Below are 19188 nucleotides of genomic sequence, written 5' to 3'. Positions count from 1 at the left end.
TTCGGACGCGCCGCCGGGGGCGGGGACAGGGGCCGGGCGCCGCCCCCTCGGCCAGCGGGGCCGGCAGCGATTGGCCGGAGAGGGGAACAGCTGTTGTGGCCACGTGGTGGTGTTGTGGTTGCATCAGACGGCAGGGCGGACAGATGTGGGGCGAGGCGGGCACAGCTGGAAAGGGGGGCACAGCTGGAAGGGGGGCACAACTACAAGGGCACAGCTGTGGGGGGCACACAGCCCAGGCCTTGCTGCCAGGTGGAAGGAGGCCACTTGGCCCCGAGTGTTGGAGCAGGGCCAGAGCCATAGCTGAGACCCCGGGGACTGCCCAGCTGCACAGCCGGCTTCCTCTCTCTGCCTCTCCCACCCGGGTGCCAGGCGCTGGGCAGGCTCGGTTCTCCGCCCGCGCTCCTGCGGTGGAAGGCGCCCGCGTGAGTCGCCCGGGAGCAGCCCCGGGGTCCGGACCTGCCCTAGGAGCAGCCGAGGAGGCTGGCCGGGGGAGGCTGTGGACATGCCGACAGCCCCATGAACGCAGGTGTCGAGGCCTGGGCAGGGCCTCGGCCCCGTGAGACGAGTAACACTCATGTACGTGCCCGCCACGCTTGCCACGTGCACCTGCTTGTGTACCGGAAACCACACGGGATGGCACAGAAACGGGTGTGGAGGCCGGCTTCCGCTCCTTTTTGCAGCGTCTCAGGCCTCATACCCCCAGTGTTTTAAAACGAGGGATCCCCGAAGGCCCAAATGATTTGTCTCGGGCATAGCAGGGACTTGGGGAGCGGATGCCACAGCAACCGAGTTTGGTGCCCGCAGCAACAGCTGCGTGCGGCTCCATGGGGCGCATGCAGCAGCAGGAGCTGCCCTGTCCCTGTGCCCCCCAAAACGAGCCGCTGGCAGCTCCCTTTGATTCGGTGCCTGGGCCTCCCCCTTGCTGCAGCACTGTTGGGGAACACGGTTTTGTTTAAACCAGATGACTTAAAAAGGCCGCTAACCTAGAAACCTGCATGTGCTTTTCAGTCCCCTGCAGATGATTCTCCTGTGCAATGTTGCAGCGACCGTGTTGCAGAAGGGGAATCACCTGCGAAAATGATGGGGCTTTGAGGGAAACGCTTTAATCCACACTGGATTTTGTAATGTCTTGATTTAAAAAAACAAACACAAAGCTTCAAGCTGGTTTTCAAGGGCCTGTTCTTAAAGATGAAGTAATGTTTGCTGATGAAATACTGATGTGTCCCAAGCAGGAAGGAATCTGAGGAGCTTCACGCCTAGTTTTGAGCCGGTCTCGGACCAGTTGCTACACCTGGGAGCTTGTTGCCTGGAGTAACAAAGCTCCAGTAAAACAAAAGCCTGAGACTTGTGTAATGCACGGGGAAGCCGCCCACGGGCACGTTGCCATGTGACATTGCTGCAGCCGCACGGACCCGTCTTGTTGCAGATACTTGCCTACAGATTAATGCTTAATGGTGGCGGTGAAGACATCGTCTTCTCACCCTGCGCTCCAGTATCAAAGCAAACGACGGGAGTGGCTCTTCTTGGGGGCGAACCACACACCGGGGAGTCAGAATTGAGGCAGGTGTTTGAAAGCTCATCTCTCTGGGGACCGATGGCATGGTGGCAGGGCTAGCTGGGCATCGGACCCCTCTGTGCTCTCCCTGGGTCTCTCTCGGACCTGCTCTCTATTTTCTTGTACAATTCTCCCGCAGCCCGGACAGGGCCAGGGGTTGCAGCGCCGTGTATGGACCGTTCATGGCCAGCAATTTCTCTGGGCTTGCCACATCCTGGGCAAGTGCCCCCTAGCAAGGAAGGGCTCTGCCTCCAGCTGTGCTTTAAAAGAAGCCTGCGGCTGCTGCTGGACCATGCGTGGAGCTGCAGCCTGGAGGTGTATTAGACATGCTCAGAGGCCCCTTGGGGACCTGTGATGGGGAGATGCCTGGTTTTGGGATCCCGATCAGCGCTGATGAGACTGCGGGGCCTCTGGACATGCAGAGAAGCAGAGCATTAGGCCCCCGGGGCCTAATAGGCAGGTGCCCATGGGATTGAGGTGCCCTGAGGACCAGGGGCAGCTGAATGGGGATGTTCAGGAATGCAAGTTTGGACTTAGCTGGAATTTGGGTGCCTCTGAAATCCCACTGCAGGCTCTTAGGGCCTTTTCGGGATCTGGTCCCGGTGACGCCTGGGGGGCCTGACCTGGCAAAATCAGAAAGGGCCACACCAGAGCCTCCAGATGCACGACCCTTGCATTGTGCACGTGTTTGCTGAGGGGGTAGATCAGGATCCTGCTCCTCTTTCCCAAATGTATTTCCTGCGGTGCTGCTGTTGGACTAGCTCTGAGCATGCAGGCAAGGTGGCATCACAGTCAGCAGCTCAGCATGTGAGAGTGAGCAGATTATTTCAGGCCACTTCCAGCACTCTTACCTAGTGGGGTTTTTTTAATGCACCTAAATTTGCATTTTTGGGTGTTGAGAGTAAGGCTTCTATACTGTGCAGGATCAGGCCTGAAAGCAGAGGTGGGGATGAACAGCAGGAACTGAACATGGTGTGTGAGGCCTTCTTCCAGCAAAAAAAGCACCTACACACAGACTGAAAATTAAGCTTGTAATCATTCCACTTCAGGAGCAGAGCTCTGTATCTTGTTGTAGCCCCCTTATGCAAATAGCAAGTAACTTCTTGTCCAGAAAACAAAGGCATCATTTAGAGGTCAGGAAACTAAACTCATTCACCCCTTCTCCAAAGGGGTGGGGATTTCAAAAAGCTTTGCTCGTAGTGGCTTCTCAGACAGTTGGATGAAATGGCTATTATTAAAGACTGTGCATGTGTGGTTATTCTCTCTCAAACAGTCTGAAAAATCTCCATTGGTGCTTGGGGTCTAGGATGTAGCTGTGTTGGTCTAAGGACACAGGCAGACAAGGTTCTTTGGGTGAATCTGATTTCTTTTATTAGACCAACTTAAATAGTTGGAAAAAATTTTTTTAGCAAGCTTTCAGGTTTAAAAACCCTTTGTCAGGCTGAGGAAGTCTCTGCAGTTGGTGTATCTGATGTTCCTGGGTGGAGTGAATAGCTCTCGTGCTATCGCCCTTGGTGCTTGTGCCTCCTGTGAGTCTTTGTTTGCAGCCTCCCAGGAAGGAGGATGGGCAAGAGCTGGATTTCTGATAGGGAAGAAAATAAGCACCTTTTATTGGAGGCAAACTTTTTGTGCCTGCTAAAGAAGTCTCAGAAAGGGCATTTTCCCCCTGCTGATCGTCTTTAACCCTATTTCGGTATTAGTGTATCCTGGCCGCTGCAGTCTGGGGGCCCAGGCTCTCCATGAGGGTGACACTCTAAGTTTGGGGTTTCTGAGTCATGTGAAAACTCAGAAAGTCTTTAAAAAAATGTTGACCTGTTGTTTCCTGTCTCTAAATGTTGCTCAGGTTGACTGCTGCCATCTAGTGACTTCGGATTGCTGCCATCGAGCGGCTTGAGATTGGTTTCTCACTGTCTTGTCCAAAGGGAAGCTAGAAAATGGCTCACATGAGCTTGACGACATGCTGGAATTAACTCTAGGCCGGCATTCATTCCTGTGCGGGGGACCAGCATAGGACTCGTGTGCTGTTAAAGTCCCATACGAGCCCTGCTGTGAATGTGTGGCTGCTGGTATTCAGATCTGACATTAGCCCTCATCTCTGCTCCAGCTCCTGTAAGTAGAAGTAGCAGGATTTACAATGGCTTGGACCTGGTGCAGTGGAGTAGGTCATGGGGTCCACGACCTATAAAGAAACTGGAGCATATGGATGTGTCCAGAGTCATGCAGCACTCGGAGGGCTGTTTCCCACCCCCCTGAGACCACCTGCACGTTCTGGACACATTAAATAAGCTCCTGGCTTGGGCAGATGCCATAATTCTCTCTTTGCACATGAGCTGGTGACAGATCAGCTGTAACTGTTTCATGTGTCTACTCTCATCCATCAGTAAATTTTCCCTACAATGAAACAGCTGCCAAATTACCACGGATTAACTTCACTTGCTCTGGGATGGAACAGGTATACGAAACAGCTACGAAGATCAGCTTGCAGCTCGGTAAACACTCCCCTTCTCTTTTCTATTGAAATGCTTGTTTTATCTGTCCCCGATCTGTGCCTGAGCAGCTACATGTGGTAAATATACAAGTAATTGTGCACTCTGAAAGTGCAGACCCACTCCTCAAAAGCCTGGGAATTGGGCAATGTCTGTTTACCTCTTCAGTGAGAAACAATATAAGTTTTGTCATGGGGAAACTGAGGTATGAATCTGTAACTTGCCCTGGGAAGCAGAGGGAGCTAGCAGTGGATTAGGATTGTGACATGCAGGTCTGGAAGATGGCTGGTTTAAGCAGAGAATGCCTGGTCTAACTCTGAAGACATGGTGTGACCTTGACTCTTGAAAAACCACAATATATCGAAGCAGTCCACGACAGCATACAAGGTGGCTCAGATCACCATTGCAGAGCAGAATTCAGCTCAGGGTTTTTTCTGCAATGCGCTGCCATCTCTGTGAAGAACACTATGAAAAGCCGAGAAGACAAATGGATGTGCTGATTTTGGAGAAATCTCTTTTTTTGGTGGCCTCTCTCCTGGGAGTCTGCCCAGTCCCCACTCTGGTTTCATGCTCTGGCTGCTGGATCACCTGGTCACTGAGGTGACTCTATTGGGAGTGGGGACTTGCTCCTCCTTTTGTTCCAGCTTCCCACCCAAGTACCCGTGAAGTACTGGTCACTTCACCGGGGGTTGCTGATGTTTTTCAAACTAACTGGCCGGCATCAGCCCTGCTCTGAGGATACTGGTTGTGGTTGGAACTTAGCAATGAGGTCAGAAAAGAGGTAAAAGGGGATCCCTCCTTGAGTGGGGAGACATTTTTGGGATGTTGAAACAAGCAAAAGACCTCCAAAAGCTCCATCAGTCTCTGGGTGAATGTGTGAGTAACTCGCTTGTAATTCAGCCAGTAATTTAGGATTAAGTGAACTAGACGCATATCCATAGGGCCACCAAGCCCATTCTGTTTGGCTCAAGGCATTTTTCTAATACTCTTCCATCTTATACTCCTCCATTCTCCATCTCTTGGATGAATACAAGCTATCTGTTACAACACACCTAGCTGTGAACGCTTGAGAGGAGGGACAGGCCTTTATGCTCCTAGTAGAGCTTGGTGAAGTATGACCTGAAAACCTCCTGGGTGGCTCCAGGTTGTAAGGAGCACCCAGAAATACTACCAGTGGGCAAAGCACCCCCAAGGTCAGCAGGGTCTGTGTACTCCAGGTGGCACAGAGCCCTAGCAGAGACCAAAGCCCGGGTGGTGGCAGCAATTACCCCAGGCTTGTGGGTGTGCTGCAGAAAAGAGGTCGGCTGGATGTGGGCACCCCAAAGGAGACACTCCAAGTGAGGTTTTGGTCAGGCACAGCGAAGCGGGTGGCTCAGCATGGTAGCACCTCCTACTGGCTTGCCACACTGATTGCAAAAGGAAAGTCCCAACTGGGCTTTCCAAAAACCAAGCCTAAAATCTGTTTGAACCAGCAAACCGTCTTGAGGGGGGAAACATTATAAAAGAATCAAGTTCTGGTGCAGGGGTTGGCAGTGTTTTTGGCTGGAGTGCCAAAAACATCCGAGCCCTGACCCACACCTCGATTTGGTATGCTGGGGCAGACCAAATCCTCATTGCTGGTGGCGGTGCACATGCCAGCAGCCCGGGCTCCGTGGCCAGCAACAGCTGCCCAGAGTCGAGGCCATGCTCTGGAGTTGCCAACCCCTGTTCTGTTGTGTACCATAACTAATTTTAATGAAGTTATTCCAAATACAATTTTCTTCTGTGGTTTCATTACAGCAATTCAGGGAACTACCGGTCAGCAGCGAGGGGATGAAACCCAGTTGGGTTTTAACCAGCAGAGGTCAGTATATAAAAGATTAAACGTGACAAGCAACGATACCAGGGAACTGGCAGCCGATTACACAAGAGTCAAACAAAAGCAAAGTCCAACAGGTGCCGAATGGGTCTGTAAAATATCAGCTGAGGAAATTGCTGTAGGCTCAAACTCTGCTGAAAAGTGCGCTGGAAATTCCTGCGTGTCTTTTCGAAGGGAACAAACTAGTTTTTGCATCAGCACTGAAACGCTGCACAAAGGACAAAGAGGCTTTGTAAAACCAGCACTTGTTCTCCACATTTCTTAAACATCAGTGGGAACACGTGCTTGGAGAAGTGCAGGACCATGCTCTGAAATGGCACTGGGCTCATGCAGCACACCGCAAAGTGAAGCACTCTTCTCTTACAGACATGGTGGGGAGGAGGGAGCGAATGCTCCAGTACAGCTTCAGGGGATGGGTTACAAAATTCAGCATGTACATCTGTGGGTAGACTGCAGGGGTCTGATTGAGTAAATTAACCCTGGAACAACACCTGCTACGTTACTGACTGCATGGGCAAAAACTGTGCTTGCAAATAGTAGAGTGGTTCTCAGCCACCTTAGGCTCAAGGCACCCATTGCCGGACTCAAGGCACCCATCCATAAGTTGGGAATTGAGCGGCACCCCACTTCATAAACTATTTATTACAGTTCTCACTTGCGGAGGAGCAGGGTGGTAGCCAGCTAGGACTGAGCCTGCCCCAGCACCCCGGTTGAGAATTGCTGCAATAAAGGTATACCATTGTTCACATACCTCTCAGGTCGGCGGGCATGAATATATATGCATGTTTTCTGCATGTAAGTTGTATTGAATATCGGGTCCTGTATGTCTAACAATGAATGGTGAAAGTGGTGGGTGCAGTTCCATTGTTTCTTTGGGTAACACAATTGAGAGACTTTTTATAATGCGTGCACCATCTTGTCTTTATGTCTAATGGTTAGGCTGTGTGGTGGCTTTCATGCATCGCTGCAGGTTAGGACAATATTCATTTAAGAAAAACTGTCTAACATAGCTATGTGGAATACACAAGCCCCATACTTTATACGGCTGTAAATCAGAAGTAACTCCATGGAAGATCGCCTCATACTTTATACGGATTCACTTAATCCTAATAAGTCACCCCCTACTTTATATGGCTGTAAATCAGAAGTAACTGCATGGAAGGAAGTGGGTCAGACTGGTGCACAGAAGTGGAGAATTGGGTCCTATGTTCCTTGCTATTGAAGCATGTGGCTCGATGCCAGGAGTGATCTGCGCCTCTTCTTGGCACGTGTCGCTCCAAGCGACTCCTCTTCTTCAAATGCTTCACTTTGGTGACGGAAAAAGTACTAAAGAAAATTCTCCTGAGAATCTCCTCCTGCCCATCTGACAGTAAGTAGAGCCTCTTGACATGTTAAGGAGTATGTTATATCTTCACTAGCTCTGTGCAGCTGACAATTTGTCTCAAGAAGACAGGGATCATGTACCGGGGAAGGGGGGGAGAACCAGTGCCTGCCATCACTCTGGAGGGTAAATCTCTTGGTGTCAGCAACAGCTTTTGCTGCTTGGCTTCTGTGATCAGCAGGAATCTCGACCTTCAGACTGAACTGACCGAATCAGAAAAGCAGGCAAGAATTTGGGGTTCTTACAGAAAAGTGCGTGGAATAACAACAAGCTATCAACTAAGGTGCAGATGCACCTCTGTGAGACTTGCCCTCATCCCTGCTTTATGGTTCAGAAACATGGATGACATACCGCACATGCATCAGGAGACTGCACAGTTTCTATATAAGATGCCTGAGCAAGATCCTGAAAATAAAGTGGGAAGATAAAATGCCAAACAGAGGTGGAGAGGTGCACTCAGGACTGACACACTTAGAAAGCACCATCAAGAAGAAGAGGTTGCAATGGCTCAGCCGTGTCAGGAGAATGGAAGGAGCCCCAAGGTATCCCCAACAATATTTTGTACAATGAGATTTGAGACGGCTGTAGAAAGTAGGGTCACCCTCTAGGATGGTACCATGACGTGCAAAAATGATATGAAGTCATTCAGCATCAATGTAGAAAGCTGGGAGGAGCATGCAGTATCCTGTCCGATCTGGAGGGGACACCTGCCTCCGGCTGCAGCTCAACATGAAGCAGCTTCGATCCAGAGGATGGAGGCAAAGCAAGAAAGAAGGAAGCAGCCTGCTGTAAACTTGGACTCCAACTCGGACAACACCTGGATCTGTGAAACAGGCAACACGCTGGGTCACTCTTGGGCTTGTCAGCCACAAGTGGATTTATCAGGTGCCTGACAACCTCTTCTGCATACATCATGATCCAGGGGATTTATGGCTGCCTACTAGTTCCTTGAAGGCTACATAGCAGCCTCCAGCCTCACCCTGAGGTAGGAAAAAACAGTCCAGGCCTAATCTCTCAAACTGCTAGGCATAAGATGCCCATTGCCTGTGCAGTGTTGGGATGAAATTTCCCAGAAGGATTTTTTAGATTCTTGCATTTGCCCATGACATACCTGGTGTAGGATACTTGCAGATACTGGGGACTGAGCCAGATAAACCATTGGTGTCAATACTTTTGTCGCAATAAGTTTCCAACACTGCAGTTCCTGTGCTTGTAGAGTTCCCACTTGACTTGCATGGGAGTTGGTCAGGCCAATGTACTGCCCTTAGGAAACACAGATGAAGAGAACTGGAAGTTGGATTTTTATACTCGATCATTTCAGTATAAATGTGCAAAAGGTCCACACCTTTGGAAGTGCAGAGCTCGCTTACTGCGAGGACAGCCTCGCTGTACTTCCTAACTTGGGGCCACAAGGTCTGAATGCTTGCAAGTTATTGAGAGTCTGATCACAGTCCCTTTTGTTTCCTTATGTTCCTTTTGGCCAACAGAAATGGTCTCACTTAAAAAAAACCCAACTAGCTGCACATTGACAAAAAATGTCTAGCTATGATACATTCATCTGTAGCCCAGTCTCCCTGGATGTTGTGAAAGCCTCAGCTCTAGGGATATGTCAAATTAGACTGGAAAATGCATTAGGGAATATCCCATGTGTGGACACTTGAGAGGCAGCACCAGTCCGTTTGGCTCGAGTACCAAGGGTGAAGCTACAGTGCCCTTGCCTTCACGTATGCACCCAGAGCCCTGCGTGCTTTGGACAGCTCACGCTGAGGCCTGTGATGCCGCGGTACACTTCTCATGGGGCCAGAGGTAGCTAGGGCAGCTGGGGACCCTGACAGCAGTGTGGATACAGCCCCACGGCGTGCAACCCCTGCCACGGCAGATAAAGGCTTGCTGGTAACCCTCTAGCGTCCAGTCAGGTTTTTCCCCCAGCATTACCTAAACTGTTTGGCGGCTTTGAAAAAAGAAATCGAGGACTAGAAACATCTTGTTTGCTGGGTCTTACTTGAATGGCCCGGATCACCAAAGCTCCTTCTGTTGCTAAACTTAGTCACAGAGTCTCCTTCAAATCAGACTCGCAGCTGGCTTGATTTTGCAAGGCAAAAACACAGAAGGGTGGTAAATATTTAATTCCAAGCCATCGACTCTCTGAAAGGACCGTCAGCAGAGCGGTTCACTGGCCCCTTTGTTATCGCTCTCCGAGGTGCCGTGTGCTGGGTCAGCAAGGACTTTGAATCCCTCTCTCTGCTTCTCTAGTGGGGGCCTAAAAAACACTGGCAAAATGTTACCCTGCCATAGTCATGCTCAGCTGGTCTAATAAAAGATATCGCATCTACTCAAAGAGCCTTGCCTGCCCATGTCCTTAGACTGACACGGCTACCACCAAAAACCCAGCACCCTGCCGTATTGGCACTACACCTGTTTGGTGGAGAAGCGGCCTGCTTTCCAATGCCTGTCTGAAAACCAGGCAAGCAGAATGATCTCCCCTCTGCGGTCAGGCATACAAAGATGTGCTGCACTCAACACGCTTCAAGCCACGTTTGCAGTTCAACAGACCAGAAGGAAAACAGAAACTCAAGGGCCTCAGTCTTACACTGCGGTCATCTGTGACTTGGGTGTTTTGTTTGTGTGCGCCAGATGCCCAGGGCAAACCGATTCACTTTGTGCTGAAGTGATCCTGAGAACTGACCCATCTTGTTAACGTGATTGAGACTCAGTATAAGCAGCAGTTAGAGGAAGACAGAGCTGCAGGAAGGAAACCGCTTGCAGCCTACCTACCAGCTGCACTTGCAACACCCAGGAATGGTGTGTGTTGGTGAGTGCCACCTACTGTCCCTTCGTATCAATAACCACTTGCAGAAACAGAGCTGGGTGACTCTTTCAAAATGATTGGAGATGTAGCTGCATACCGCTGGTGTGCATTTGACCTAAGTTCCCTGCAGTAAAGTTACCTAAGTGACCCCCTTGTTTAAAGCACAGTACAGCTTCTAGCGTGGTTGACATCTGTGAGCAAACTTTTGACCCCATGCCTTTCTCCAAAATGAAAAAAACAGGGAGGGATTTACAGTCTGCTCCACTATGGCTTTTGTGTATTATTCTTCCATTGGCTATCACATTTGGTTTTCTGAATCAGGACGATGAGGTCTTGCACCTGATGCTGTTTTGGTGCAGTGTCCAGCTCCAAGTCCTTGTTCTTCTTGGAGGCTTTCTTATTCATATGGTAGAAATGTGGTCTGGCTGGCAAATGCCCCTTGGTGGTTTGCTTCTTGGAATTGATTTTCTCAGTGAGCTGGAAGTTGTCTGGGTTCATGCATGAAAAATAGATAGGGGCACCAGCTGTGACCCTGGAGAACAGAGGACGCTTTCAGCCGTAAGTAGATGGGTCCTTAAGCTTTAGTACTCATCGGGTGCATCCACACGTCACCTTATGGTGATATAGCAATGCACTACATTGCCGTACAGTTTGCCACGAGGATGTAGCGATCACGTGGGTCTACATGTGATTCCCAGCTACGTTGCCATAGTGGTGCACTCCCCCGGTATAGCGCACCGTTGCAGCGATGTAGTGGCGAAATCTAACCATGTGGTGCATACACGGTGCAGTCACCGCCCGTCCTGTGCCGTGCTTTAGTACTTCCAAAAGGAAAGTACTTTTGGAAGTACTAACGCATGGTGCTGTAGCAACGTCACCATGTGGCAACGTGTAGATGAAAGACCTTCATCTTCTTGGATGACAGGTGTTGGATCCTACACCAGCTATTACCACTGAGATGAAAGACTGGCATCATCTTGGATGACAGGTGGTAATAAGGGGCTGACTCCTAAAATTTCCACTGGCCAATGCCAGTCCTTCCTCCAGCAACACTGCTTCGTGGGGACAATTTGCGTGTAACCTAAGTATGAATTCTGGGATTTGGCTTGCTACCAAAAGACAGCACAAGGTAGAAAAAATCTGTTCGTTACCTGGCTGGGAAGTTTATGGTCAGACAGAGCAGTGTTTCAGTGAATGAAAGGAGGCTTCCTGTACAGGCCTGAGAAAAACCGATAGTATTGGAAAAACAGAGAGAACAGAAGCACTTAGGCTTTGCTTTTGGCAGCATTGGCAATGGTTATGGTGCTATTGTGGCTGACTGAAAGCAGGTATTGCCCAGTAGGAGAGATACAGACTGCATGGATCCGTCCTCTGGGATCTCCCTTTTCAAACAGGAGCTTGCTAAATGGCATCTTGGAACCGCACACCATTGGGCCCGGCTTGTCTTCAATCTCTTTGACAGAAGCTGAAAAAACCCTATTTTTAACAGCAAGTGGGCATTACTAAGATTGCTGCACAGCACAGATCCAAAGCAAACAGTCGCTAAACAGGCACATGATGGGAAATGACTTGGGATGGAAACTATGTGAAACCAGTGTGTGTTTCAAACTATATAGGACATGACTGCTTTGTAGGAGGTCTGCCTTGGACTGAGGTTTGTACAACTCCAGGACTCCAGGTAAGTAGTGTGAGAATGGAAAGAGGCATTCTTCATTGCTCTTGCATGAGGCTCTTGCAGGCTGGGAGGCAGGTGATTGCTGAACGAGGTATCTTTTAGATGTGCAAAAATGTCTCAATGGATTGGTAACCTGGTACGTGTTTAAGGAGTTGATAGAAAGGACATTGCACTGACCTGCGCTGGAAGTGGCTTGATTCTGCAGCCAGTAAGATGTTATTTGGATGCCAGTCTCGACTAAGTATAGTGGATTTGACTGACTTCTTGACGTGCTTACTTCGCCATTTGTGGTTAGAGTCAAGGACAGAGGTAGAAGGACTCTGTGCAATGCTGTGTTTGTGCATGCTGCTTTGCAATGAAGCTGTTTTATGGCTATTGCCATAGGGAGCCCTTCCCAGACTGCTTGCATTCCAGCTGCTAGGGAAGTCAGGACCTTTTCACAAAAGTATTTACCATCCACTGGAAAACAAACCCTGATGCTGTATTTTATTTGTTCCAGGAAAAAATATGTGAATAATGGCTGCATGCTATCTGGTGTCCTATTAAAACTGGCTTGCGTCAATGCAATCTTGTAAGAGAATCACATTTCCAGATGTTCAAGCAGCATAGGCACTGTTGGGGCAGCTCAGGGGTTGAAACAGGTTCATGCATTTTAGGTCAGCATGTTCTTAGAACAAAACGATAAAGCCACATGCACGGATCACAGAGGGCAACGTCTTCTGTTCATTTGGTCCATCTTCCTGTCTTTGTTCCCTACAATGTCTTTTCTTTTCCAGTGCCTTTCTAGTCTGTCCTGTCTACCTGCCATCTTACGGCACTATGTTAACCAGGGCTCAAACCTGCAGTTGGTTATACTGCATGTATACGTATTTTTACCCAGAAACAATGAGAGGCATTGCAGTCCTGCACAGCCCTGCTCTGTAGGTCAGGAAAATATTGTTGGGATTGTACTAGCTGATATACGAGCCATCTTTTGGGATCACTTCACTTGATGAGTGCAGCCATATCAGGGGCTTAGAAACAATATTCATCATCTTAGGGCAGAGGAAGGGAAGAAGATTGCAGGAAAAACACCAGACAGGCAGCATGTGATTACTCCAGTTGGAGTTCAGCTAGTTTGCAGTGACTTTTTCATAGTGTCACGGCCCCTTTAGCTGCATGAACCTTTGAGAGTTTGGTTATGCATCTCACAGAGAACATGGTGCCGGAGCCAGCACTGCACTCCCTAGGGTTATGTTGAATCGATGGCTTTGTATTTGCTCAGAGTGGAAAAACAACTAGCGTTACTTCTCGCTGTATGCCTTTGTCTGAAATCTCCCATCTCAGAATTGTGCTGTCCCACGGCAGATATACAGCAGAGCCTGCAGATACACACGACTCCCTTGATTGGGCTCCTAACCTAATGGGCTAATATTGACCGGGCCTTGCTCGTGGTTGCTCTGGCTTGGGCTTACCAGTCATTTTCTTTCCCAAAGAAGCATACGGAAATGATTTTAGATCTGTTACCCAAAGCAAGCTTGTTCTCCTGTGGGAACCATTCCACATAGCTGGCAACATGGTTGATGCCAAGCAGGACCAAAGTTGGCTTGCAGCCCCGCTCTCTCAGGGACCCAACATAAGCATTTTGGTCCATAGTGGAGGTCAAGTCATTGCTCGAGTTGGGAGCCCAGTTTATGCCTGCAACGTCACATGCCTGTTTATAATGTTGCTTATTCATATTGTAGTTTGGTTACTCAAAGAGTACCTCTTTTCCATGACACGTCAATGGACCAATCTATGGAAATGGATGTGCAAAGGGTTGTTGTAATACTTTGCCTTCCATCAAACGTCTTTGAGTGTTTTGTGACCGTTAATTAAAGAATCATTCTGCATCTCTCTTGAAGATGAGTAAACTGAGGCATGAGCCGAATCGTTGCCAGTTCATCTCTTCCTGTAAATTAGGTTTTGTAACACAGTATGCAAGAGACATGGTTATTTGCTGTTTTAAGATGGGTGAATATGGCTTTTTCAATACTTTAAAATCAATGGAATTAAATGAAAAACTATTGAAAGATAAAACCAGAAACCTACTTGTGCCCCTGCCACTGCGTGTTGCGAGCTCGTGGCTTTTCTCGATTATCTGGTAGATGTGGACTGGGTGGGTGTTAGACCTGATAACAGTTTCTGCTAGGAAACAGTTGTGTTATTGGGGCCATAAATTGCTTGCACTGTCCGCACACATCTTCATCCAGACAAAATGAGAAGTGATGCATGTTGGGGCATGTTGGATCCATTGGCCATGTTTCTTCCTTGAAGCTGAAGGTGGTTAAGGACTACCATGTAGAAAACTCTGTCATCTTGGCCACCGCTGGTCATGTATTAGGGCCACTCCACTTCATGGGCTCTCGTATCAAACACTCTTGCTGCTTGTAAGTACAATTCTTTATTGCATGCACCGTCAGACTATATCCAATCCTACCTCCTCTTCAAAATATCTCTGAGGTCTGCCCTTTTCTCTTTCCTGAGCATCCAGAGCAGGGAAAACCTCCTTTTCCATGTCCTTATCCCCTGGTCTTCCCAAACCCACATCACTGTTCCACCTCCATTCCTTGCAAAATACTGCAGTTTGAAGAAATAATGTTCCTGGCCTGGTGATATCTAGGCAGTGGACATCTCTCTTGGCTTTATAGAGAAGCACCTTAGTAAGTAAAGCTGCAAAAGTTGGAACTTAAGCATTGTGGAAATCTGGCTGCATTCCTAGTAGTAGCTGTTTCCTGCCATAAACACCTCCTGTTAAAGCCTGGCTGCCATTCCATATATACCAAGGAAAAGACCAGCTGCTACAGATGTGCTTCCTAACCCTCTCATATGCCTTCATGGAGTGACTCCTGTCCTTTGTTCACCATCCTGACCCTGTTGGTTTTGTCCCCTTCCTTTTTAGTAAGTCATATCTGTATTGAAATGTCTGTTATGGGGGCCAGAAAAATACTCTTAGCTATACCAAGAGATCCCCCAACTGCTAAGTCCTGTAAAATAATACTGGCTTTGGGAAGCATTGAGTGTCCTGACTGCACGCAGCATTTTATAAGGCTTTCCTGAAAGGCTTATGTTAACTAATGCTATTACAATCATTTTTATGCCACTGTAAATGTGCCAGCACTGGACAGTAATAGAGGGTGTGAAGAGATCACCGGGAGGAAAGTGAAGCAGGAAGGGGTGTGAGGAAGCAGAGAGGAGAGGAGAAGTGCCAGGCCCTGGGGGAGTCTTGGGTGAACCCGGCACAGGTCACAGCAGAAAGGACAAAGCCAGCGGTAGGAAACGAAGATCAAAGGCTCAGCAAGAGAAGAGACCTGGTGGCACCGGGGTGCGGAAGGGATGAAGAGGCAGAAAAGGACACGGGCAGAGATGAAAACAGAGGAGTTTGATTTTACTGTGTTTAAAAACCCAACAAGACATTAAGGGATTCAGATGGGGAATGGGTAGAGGATTCCCAGCAGTGTAAGGAAAGGAATCTGGAAGTGTATCCAGTACATGTCTGGAGCCAAGCACGAAACCCTTGGGCATGAAGACTTCAGAGTCCAGACCCCCAATTTTGGTATCTTGGTGCTCAGTCTGCCCTCCTTGCCAGGGGTGTTTGCCGGTGCTTTCCTCTGTGAGCTCGCCTTTTCCAAATGGAGGAGACCAGCAGCCCCATTGCGAGGTGTGTCCCCTGCCCTGCCCATTGCAGGATGCACCCCCTTCCTATCCGCTACCCATGTCTGCCCCATGAGGATCTGGCCCATCTTCCCAGTCGCTTCCACTGAGCAGCAGGCGGGTGTTTGAGAGCAGTTTCATAGGGCTGTGAGGGGAATATGAGAGCATCAGATGGGAAGTGTTAGCTATGTTGATGTGCAATTAGATCCGTGGCTGTTAGTCTTTCCCTCATTTCAGTGTTGTGAGAGCATGAGAAAAATCCAGCTCGTGTACAGAGCTAACTCCAGCCTCGGGGTAACCTGGCTGATGTTGGTGGAGTTGCCTGAGGGTTGAATTTGGCTGCCCCCCCTGCCTGGCAGTCTCTCTTCAGCCACAAAAGGCCATTAGACTGCTAGGAAATTCCACCCCTGGAGCAGTATTCCTCGGAAAAAAGACTAGAACAATTAGTGCTTGGAAATCCACAAGTCTTTACTAGCAGTGTGCAGCACGTGATGATTCATGGCCCCTGGGAATTGATGTGATCTCCTCCAGGATGAGATTCTGTCCTGGTATTTCCCAATGTGGGGAAAGCAGGATCTGCAGCCCGGCTGATACTCGAACTGAGGCATCTGCACTAATGCACGTTTGTTCCCAGCGTGGGTCCTGTAAGGCTGCCCCATGTCTCTGTCCAAAATCCACATCGTACAGCTGTGCTGTAGATGCCCTGCCAGGAGGTGAAATGGAGCTAGCTAAGCCATTTGCCAGGGTCCGTGTTCAATGTAAGTGTGCTGCTCTGGCAAAGCTGCAGCAAAGGTGGTCCCGTAACACCTGCGCAACACTATTACCTCCCCACTACTACATGGCACTTGACTGGTGTCTGCAGAGCTATTGGGCTTGCGTCGGCAGGAAATCTGGGCCGCTCTCCCATCCTGCCCCGCTGCAGAAGCTCCAGGCAAAGGGTGGGTTAGGAAGGAGATAGGATAACACCATTTGAACCCCAAGGTATAGGCTCAGCGCTGACCGTGTATCCAGGTGGTTCATTAATAATGTTTCGTATTTAGCAATAAAGCTGAGGCACCGTCGGTTTGGGTTGTAGTGTAGGCTGGCCCTATAGGAGTTGTTTCTTAGAGATGACTGGAGGGACAGATTTACTGGGCCCCAACACAGCCACATTTATGAGTGTGCATTTAGGAGTGCGGAAGAGAAGTGGTCACAGAAAAGCCTCTGCTGACTTGTGATTAAGAAGCAGCTGCACCAAGAACACGCAACTAGGAGGAGCTCGGTTTCACTTTGGGAAGACTCTGTGAAAAACCACACAGCTTCCCATGCCTAGTGCTGCATGTAGTGACATAGCACCTGATACCGTCTACGTCCGCAGCGGCGTGGAGCCATTAGCACCATTTCTGTAGAATAAAGCCGCCATTTCCCTGATCAGAGAATGCGGCAGGACAAGTTTTACTTATAGGCTCGATCTTTGTTCCAGGCATAGCAGGATATGGGATCTGCCCCAAAGCTATGCAAGGACGTGTCCTAATGCACAGGGCTGGAAGGTGGCAACTGCTGAAAGCCAGTGAAATAGCACCAAAATGCCATTTTAGAAAGAACCATTTGCAGCGCAGGGAAACTTGTAGGAGTTAAATGAGAAAAAAAAAGACCCATGAGAGTCCACGGTGTGTGCATATTTGATCCACTGCTGGTAATCTATTCTAAGGTGTGTGCATATTTGATCCACCGCTTGTAATCTACTCCACGCTGTGTGCATATTTGATCCATTGCTTGTAATCTACTCCATGGTGTGTACATATTTGATCCACCGCTTGTAATCTACTCCACGGTGTGTGCATATTTGATCCACTGCTTGTAATCTATTCTAATGGCACCAACCTTAATGACACCTCTGAACTAATGAACTTGAACTCTGAAGATCAAACTTTAGCTTTGGATCCATGCTTGAAACTCCTAGAGCTCTCATGTGGTTTCCATACAGTTTATTACTGACCTAATCTGAGCTAGGCCTGGGTCTGCACTTGCTCCAACTTCCAGAGATCTGAATCCAGGGGTCTCTTTATAACCTGTCAGCAACGCCTGGCAACAGATCAGCACTGGTGCTCTCAAGCAGCCCCATGGAAACAGGGTCTGAGAAGCAACAGCAAAAGCATTAAAAGAAATTGGGGATTTGGTGCAACTGCGAATCTTGGGGCGTTTAGATTTGTAGGGTGCAACACTTGTCTTTTCAATGGGGTTAAATTGGGGAAATGTTATTTTCAGCATTCCCGGGAGCAATGAGAACAGTGAAGTTCTTATTGATATGGGATCATCAGACCAAGGGTTCAGAGTCCTTATCTGTTCTTCTTGGCTGCTTCTTAGTGCCAGGCTGCAGCATTCTTGAGAGCCCAAATGACTTTTTGAAGGCTTTAACGATCCAGAGTCAAGGAACACAAATGGACACCTTCATCCAGCAAAAACATCCAAAACCCTCTTTGTTTTAAAAGCAGCCATGAAATCGGTGCCATTGCAGATAGCACCATTGTCTTAAACGGGCTCTTCGAAATATCCTCAAGGTTTGGAGTGCAACCCACTAGTTCACGAGCAGCATCGTCGAAGCGACTGACTTGGATTCCTTGTGCGGTCGGTCGAGGCAGGTCTCACTAGTTTAGTTGCGTTTCACAATCCATTACGATCTGTTGCTTGCAAATGGCTTTGAGATCGCTTTCAGTTGCAGTCATTTCCTCTGGACAAGAGAGACTCCACGGACGTCAGCGGATTGCTTCCAGCTTTGCATTTCTCCCAACATCGGACTTGACACCTGCAGGGTAATACAGAAACGATTGCATTTTATCTTAATTAAGCAGCGCCGACGCATTCGGCCGGCTCTCGGAGAACTGGAAGGGTTGCTCGTGAAAGCCAAGCAGAATTTAGTTTTCAAGTCAACTGCAAACGCGACTCTTGCGGTCGTGCTGCGGCCTTCGGCCCGGGCTGCTCCCGGGGGTGGCGTTTGGGTGACCTGTGCAGTGTGCACGCATCCTGGGCCAGGAAGGCAGTTTCCCAGGGATCGCTAAAAATGTTTGGTACCCACCAAGGTGTTGGGACGCCCGCCAGAGGGTTTACAAATATTTGAAGCCCCAGATGGGCATGGAGGAAGTTTGCCACGTATGGATTTGGACTCAGTTTTGGGCCAGAAACCTGAGAAACTGAAGCTCCACGGGCAAAACCAGAGACCATCCGGGTGGAAAAGCCATCCTTTGCTGGCGCCGGGCCTGTGAACAGTGTGAAATCGTGTGAGAAAAACCCCTGTGGATTCTCAGCTTCGTTTCCAGTCGGGGAGCTCATTAAATAACCCTCGGGGTTCTGTTTTCTTAGTACTCGGCTATACATGAAGACGTTGGGAGCAGCAGCCATCCCCCCGGGGCACCCAATACCCAGCCCCAGCGCTGGGGGGGTGCGTTGGCATGCGCCGGCCTCAGTTTTCCCATCCGGGGAATGGGTCCATACTCCTGGCGTACTCACAGGGAGGCCGCTCCTCCCCCCCGGCCCCACCCCGCGACGGGAGGTTCCCCTTTAAAAGGAGGGGGGAAGGGCGAGGCTTAAAGGGGAGGTGCGGGGGCCGCGCCGCGTCCCCTTTAAGGTTGCCGGGGTGACGCCCGCAGTGAGAGCGAGGCGCATTGACGTCAGCGCGGGCGGCGATTGGCCGAGCGCTCGACTTCCGGTGCAGCCGCCGCCGCCGCCGCCGCGATCGCCGAGGCCGGAGGCCGGGACCGGGCCGGGCACAGGGC

General features: G+C 49.5%; 1 protein-coding gene and 1 long non-coding RNA gene across 2 annotated transcripts in view; one reads left to right on the top strand and one right to left on the bottom strand.

The window, feature by feature from the left end:
* Positions 1-11147, bottom strand: part of WIPI1 (WD repeat domain, phosphoinositide interacting 1) — a 41419-nt gene extending 30272 nt beyond the window's left edge. Inside the window, exon 1 of the mRNA XM_019516428.1 lies at positions 11143-11147. The gene's annotated coding sequence lies outside the window, so the exon portion shown is untranslated. The remainder of the gene's footprint in view (positions 1-11142) is intronic.
* Positions 11143-17348, top strand: LOC109296851. The gene is made up of 2 exons (XR_002097078.1): positions 11143-17085; positions 17127-17348. It is a non-coding gene; the product is annotated as an uncharacterized LOC109296851 (long non-coding RNA).
* The last annotated feature ends 1840 nt before the right edge of the window (positions 17349-19188 follow it).

Source organism: Gavialis gangeticus, unplaced genomic scaffold (genome assembly GCF_001723915.1).
Source record: "Gavialis gangeticus isolate Ggan-Ray unplaced genomic scaffold, GavGan_comp1, whole genome shotgun sequence".
In the NCBI taxonomy this organism is placed as follows: Eukaryota; Metazoa; Chordata; order Crocodylia; family Gavialidae; genus Gavialis; species Gavialis gangeticus.
Note: the sequence above shows the minus strand (reverse complement) of the source record. Positions and strands in the feature narration are given on the sequence as shown.